Raw genomic sequence first — 6,738 nt, 5'->3', positions numbered from 1 at the left:
TATCTTTTGTCTTCTATGTCGTGCCAGGCAATTATCACCTGCCAGGACCTCAGTAAATGGTAGTGGCTGACAGCTGGCCCCCTTAGAGACCCCCATTTCTCAATGGGAACAACAGAGCACCAGGAAATGCTGCCAGCAATGCATGTGACTTTGGTCACTAGTTTAGACTTTAATCCTAAACAGATAAAGCAACCCTCCTGTCCAGTGGTGAACCAGCCTCATGATGAGGGCTGTGTTTGTTTCCCATCCTTCCTCGGCAGGCAGTGTGGAATCTTTCCCCAACTAGCTGTGGGCTATTTGCATTTAAATTGGTTTTCTCTCATTATAGAAATCTCTTAGGTCAGCTGCAGTTTCCATTTTCCCCGGCATCAGTCTGGAAGCTCCATTTCTTGCTCGAGGGTCCCTCATGCCTTCCTCCTTCTCGCCGACAGTGAGCGGTGCTCACCTATTCTCATCGTGGACACCAGATAGCCTGAGAAAGTTGCCTGAATCCCAGGCAGGCTTGGCATGTTTCCTCCAGGAGAAGGTGGAGGCTGGGGAGGGGCTGGAGGATACTGGACCCTGCTATTGGAGTAAGGAGACCCTGGGGGCTTCACCTTCTGCACCTAGGCCTCATTTTCTCATTTGCTTAAAAAAAAAAAAAAAAAAAACACACATTGATCAAGTAAGTATGATGCTAGATGCTTGGAATGCAGAGATAAATAAGACACATCTATCACGTCCCAGGAGCTGCCTGTCTAGTCAAGGAGAGAGAAAAGAATACCAAAAAATTTAATATAATCAAATAATTGCTTTAATAAGGATCAAAATAGATTCAGCCAGAGCATAGGCTTTCAGATAAGGCTCATCATAAACCACGGTCATACACATGCACACACACACTAGCTAACATGTTTATAGCATTCCATGTGTGGCCAGGGATCTTTCTAAGCAGATAATATAGTAGATCTCTATTTACGTCTATATCTATATTATATCTATATTGAGCTTCCCAGGTGGCACTAGTGGTAAAGAACCTGCCTGCCGACACAGGAGACATAAGAGATGCGGATTTGGTCTCTGGGTCGGGAAGATCTACTGGAGAAGGGAATGGCAACTCACTCTAGTATTCTTGGCTGGAAAGTCCCATGGACAGAGGAGCCTGGTGGGCTATAGTCCCTAAGATCGAAAAGACTCAGACAAAACTGAAGGGACTTAGCACCATATATATATATGTATATATAATATATACGTGTCCGTGTGTACGTGTTCAGTTGCTAAGTCATGTCCAACTCTGACACCGCATGGAATGTAGCCTGCCAGGCTCCCCTGTCCATGGGACTTTCCAGCCAAGAATACTGGAGTGGGTTGCCATTTCCTCCTTCAGCAGATCCTCCCCACCCAGGGATTTAGTCCACATCTCCTGCACTGCAGGCAGACTCTTTACTACTGAGCCACCAGGGAAGCCCATAAGGCCTTTCCTTTGCTTTATTGCACTTCACAGATATTATGTTTTTCATAAATTGAAAGTTCGTGGCAACTTTGTGTTGAGCAAGTCTGGGTGCCATTTTTGCAATAGTAGTTTTTTAATTAAGGTATGTACATTGTTTTCTTAGAAATAATGCTATTGCATACTTAATAGACTATAGTGTAAACATAATTTATATGCACCAGGACACCAAAAAAGTTGTGTGACTTGATTTGTTACAATATTTGCTTTATTGCATTGATCTGGAACCAAATGTGCTATATCTCCAAGGTATAGTTGTGCAAACACACAAATATATTTATACATAATATACAAACATATATTAAGTAATATACTGATTTAATGTTCATGGTAGGCCATAAAGGAAGTGCTATCATTATCATTGTTTTCCAAATGAGGGAATTGAGACACAGAAAGGTGAAGTCCCTTGCCCAAGGCCATTGCTAATCAATTGCAGAGCTGGATTTGCACGTAGGCAGTCCAGCTCCATGGCTTGTGCTGTTCATACTGTGTTATACCCACACCTGACAAAGATGATGCACTTATGTGTTTTCACCCTAATTCATCTTTCAAGAAGCATTCATCAAGGTCCACTATCCTGCTAACCTGACCCACTGATGGGCTATGGACCATGGTTGAATCGAACTGCAGAAGGAGGGTCCAAGTCTGCTTGGGAGAACTGGGGAGGGTGAAACAGGGAGAAGATGCTTGCAGTGGATTTGAAGGATGACTAGGAATTTTCTGGATGGGTAAGAGGAAAAGCAGAGTATTTCACTAAGGACAAGACTGTGCTGATCCCCCAAATATTAGCAAGTGTGGAAATCTAGGTCTCATGGTGAGTGGCGGTGGGGGTGGGGGCTCAAATTGCATGACGGGGCTCAGATGTGATGTGGACTGAGCAGGTTTTGAGCCATGGGACAGGGAGACTAGCCAAGACCAAACCACGAAGGGCCTTGAATATCATGTTCATAGGCTCTGTCCTGGGGGCCAGGGGAAGCCATGAAGTGGTCAAGTTGGTTACAAGGATCACTCTAGCTCTGGTGTGGAGGACTGCCTGGACAGGGACGCCAGAAGACACTATAATCAACAGACGGAACCAAGAGGTGTAAGAGCTACAGTTGATCCAGTATAATCAATTGTGTTAGGTGGGGGCTTTCCAGCCAAGAGGCACCCCTGCTGCCCAGCGACGAGTGGTGGAGCTGCATCGACCCACAGAAGATATCCTTATCTAATTCACCCAGACACCTTATGGGCTGGTGGTGGCCCTCGTGTGTGATAGTCAAGAGGGGTGGGGAAAGGGCTGAACGAAGGCTGTGGCTTTTGTGGAAGAGATGGGGGACCAAATGTATGAGACAGTGTGGGGCAAAATAATCTGGTCTTGGTGACCAGCCTGATGCCAGGGCTTGAGGGAGAGCGAGAGATGGGATGGTGCCCAGTGTTCTGGTTGAGTTTAATCAGCTTTAATCCTACTTCAGTCTAACACCAGGGAAACTTCTCTGTAAAGGACCAGACAGAAACTATTGTAGATTGTGCAAGCCCTGTGGTCTCGGTTACAACTACTGAACTCTGCCATTATGGTGCAAAACACTCATAGGCATTATGTAAGGGAATGGTCGTGACTGTGTTTCAGTAAAGCTTTATTTAGCCTGATTTGGCCTGAGAACTGTTGTTTGCTGACCGCTGCTGTATGCCATCAGGTGACCCAACCACCAAGGCAACCAACTCACATAACCAGGCACCCATTGAGGAAGAGAAAGGCTCACACCGCATCAGGTACAGACAGGTCTCATATCTCTTCTTGAATGATGTCTTCCTGTTCACAAAAACTCATCTGAATTAAGGAGTAACTCCAACGTCTAATTCCCGGAGCTCAGCTCTGGCAGAAGGGATGTCGCTGTCTCACTGCAGCTATGCGGCCTCTGTTACAGTCACAGCGGAGGCCTGGGCTGGCGTTTCCATCAGTTACAGGTGCAGTGCTAAGAGACGCTAGCTCACCTCCACTGAGCACTCACTTTACACCAGACGCTGGGTCAAGGGCTTTACTTGGATGAGCTCCTTTAATGTTGACCAGACCTCAGTCAGGCAGATAATGTACAGATGAGGAAACCGAGGTACAAAGAGGTTCAGTGTCTCTGAGGCTGGAAACTGAGTAGTCCACCTCCAGAACCTAGGTCCCCAACCACTCTCCAAAGCTGACGTCACAGGTCTACATGGATGACCACGGTCCTTATGACAAACCCCCAAGCTAGCCCTAAAACACTGGAGAAAGCTGGCCAGGCGCTTGGGAAACTTTTGTCCTCTGGCCTGCGTGGCACTCTTATTAAAGACCAGCAGTCCAGCAGACATACACCTGCTTCTAAACCAAACCAAATCGACAGGGTAAGTCTCTCCAAGATCTCTGTTTTTGAGCAAAATGGTTGTCGGAAGCGAGTCTGGATGAATAGATTGATATCTGAAGGCATTGCATCTAAGGGGGCAGGGACAGAAAATCAGAGAAAACAGCTGATCTCCATGGGTTCACTCTGCAAACATCCACTGAGGGCCTTGTCGTTCCCTGTCCCTGCCCTCCTGGAGGGCACTGGCTGGGAGAGAGCCAGACACAGAGCAGACCATTGAAATGCCCTGGGCATCACACATGGTGTGGTGAATCCAGGGTAGGCTGCGGACATGGGGCAGGGACATCTGTCTTAGCCTGAACAGAGGCACCTGGAGCCCAGCCCAGACAATCTGGGGGTAGGGTGGTGGTAAGGGCTATTCCCAGGGAGGGAACAGCATGTTCCAAGGCAACGGGCAGGAGGTGAAGCCTTGCTGGAGTGAGGGAATCCTGTAGAAGGGATGTGGCTGGAGATGTGGGGAAGCTGGCCCCCAGCTGTTGGTCTAGACCACTCTGGGATGGAGGCCACCTCGTTCTCAGCTCCTTTCTGCAATTAGAACAGCCTCTGAGTTCTAGAGGAAACACAAATTGCTGGTCAGAAATGGCGATGCCAAGAACACTCTGCTGACGCTGCGTCTTGAAGTCATAAAAACAAATAATAGTAAATCACCTAAATCACATTGTCGGTTCCCCCCTCGCTCCCAGAGGCTGTGTCTTGCTTACATTCACAGACAGTTTGAAAGTGGGAAGATATTCATATTCCCATCACCTTGTTGTATCAGCCAAAATAGTAACAGCTCTCGTTTGGGGGCCCCTCACAGTGGCTAACAGTGAGCTAAATGCCTTTATAAATAATATCCTGTTTAACAGAGAAGCAATCTGAAGCTCAGGGAGGCATCACAACTTGCTGAAGTTCCTGTGTTAGGAAAAGAATAGAGCCAAGGATCCAAACATACACCTTCCTGACCTCTGAGCCTGGAGACTTCCCGCTCAGCCTCTTAGCCTTGATATGAGAGAATTTAAGGACTTTGTGGATTTCTGAGAACATTTTCATCTTTTATTATATTGGCTCCTCCAAAGAACTTCTGAATTTAGCATGTAAAAAACCCTGGGCTTGGCAAGGTACAGTGTCCTCCCCAAGGTCACACAGCTTTTAAGTAAGGGGCCAACAGGAGACTTGAACATTACCATTCCAAAGCCAAAGCTCTATCTTCTTTACCATGGCTTCCAAGTCCACAGCAAAGAAGACAGACAGCTAACGTTACACCCTTGGATGATTCTTATTTTAAACCACTGCCCCCCACCCCCGAAACTCATGTTCTCTTAATCTCGACATTGGCTGGGACGTATTCATCAAGCAATCAAAAGACAAATACCTAGGAGAGCAGAACGTGCAGACCGCAGCCAAAATGACCTCACAAGGAGCAGGTTGTGCCAAGCAAATCTAATTTCCTCTGACAGAACGGCAGGCTGGGAGATAAGGCTAAAGGCCCCGACGCTGTCGTTTCCCTGGTTCTGAAGGACAAGTTCGATTAGCTCCACAGAAACACCTGCGGAGGGGCAGGGGGGCAGCTCACCCCACACACACCCACAGAGGCATTCGCACACACAGACACGTCTCCAAAGACACGCGTGCCAGTCGAGAGATGCACACAAATGCATATGCACAGGCACACATCTATCCACACACCCCCAACTCAGACACACACTGTCACTCAAACACACACACACACGCTTAAATACAGACACAGTCAGAGATACACAGTCACACAGAGACATGCAAATACACATACACTTACATACAAACATGTCTGCCTCCCCTCCTCACGCAAACACAAGAGGTACATGCACACATTCACACACAGAAACAGAGACACACGTGTATGGTCACAGACACACATACACAAACCAAGACACATCCAGTACCCCTCACGGCCCAGAGGAGCGTACTCTTCTCAAATCCTCTTCCGTAGCCTGCAAATTACATCCTGCCCAGACCGGAGCCTCTGAAAGCTGTATGCCTCTGGTGTCCATGCGTCTTCTCGACTCTGCCTTGGCCTGGTGTCTTCACCCAGAAACTTGAAACGTACCCCAGCAGCTGTGTGCGGTTGAGAAAGATCCCACACTTCGGAGTCAGGCTGGTCTGTGTTCTATGATAGTTGAGGCTCTGCCAGTCACTAGGTGTGGGGACCTAGACAAGTTTCTTCACATTTCTGAACTTCAGTTTTCTCATCTGCAAAAGGGGCTGATAACCCCGGTGATGAGTCCACTGGACGGGAGCCCCATGAAGTTCTGGCATTCAGCAAGGACCTCTCCATGGCAGGTATTTTTGTTATTTGAATGTCTGTCTGCCTCCCCCGCCTTGAGCCACCTTGTAGGTAGGGGTCTTGTCTGTTTCCACCCAAGTCCGTTTTCAGGGCTCAGCAGTGTCTGCCAGGCACATGGTAAATGAAAGTGAAAGTGTTAGTTACTCAGTTGTGTTCGACTCTGTGACCCCATGGACTGCAGCCCGCCAGGCTCCCCTGTCCATGGGATTCTCCAGGCAAGAATACTGGAGTGGGTAGCCATTCCCTTCTCCAGAGGATCTTCCCAACCCAGGGATCGAACCCAGGTCTCCTGCACTTCAGGCAGATTCTTTACTGCTGAGCCACCAGGGAAGCCCTGGCACGTGGTAGCTGTTCAGCAAATGCTTATGAAATAAACAAGCCTATATCCTTAGCTCCCAGGACAGACTGGGCACAGAGGATATGATCAGCTGCGGTTACAGAGTGCTGAAAAAAATGATACGTGAAAATATAATTGCAACCATGGACCAAGCTCTAATTGTATGTCAGGCATGTCTTTTACAGCATTCCATGCTGTCCGTGACAGGCATTCATTTTGTAGATGAGGAAAC

The 6,738-nt window shown here is 47.8% G+C and overlaps 1 long non-coding RNA gene across 1 annotated transcript; it reads right to left on the bottom strand.

The window, feature by feature from the left end:
• Positions 1-1,229: 1,229 nt before the first annotated feature.
• LOC104976640 (uncharacterized) lies at positions 1,230-6,495 on the bottom strand. The gene is made up of 3 exons (XR_001494430.3): positions 5,769-6,495; positions 5,219-5,357; positions 1,230-4,414 (listed from the first exon to the last, which is right to left on the bottom strand). It is a non-coding gene; the product is annotated as an uncharacterized lncRNA (long non-coding RNA).
• Positions 6,496-6,738: the final 243 nt, after the last annotated feature.

The sequence above is a fragment of the Bos taurus genome, chromosome 20 (genome assembly GCF_002263795.3).
Source record: "Bos taurus isolate L1 Dominette 01449 registration number 42190680 breed Hereford chromosome 20, ARS-UCD2.0, whole genome shotgun sequence".
NCBI classification, from domain to species: Eukaryota; Metazoa; Chordata; class Mammalia; order Artiodactyla; family Bovidae; genus Bos; species Bos taurus.
This window is presented reverse-complemented; position numbering and strand designations above follow the sequence as displayed.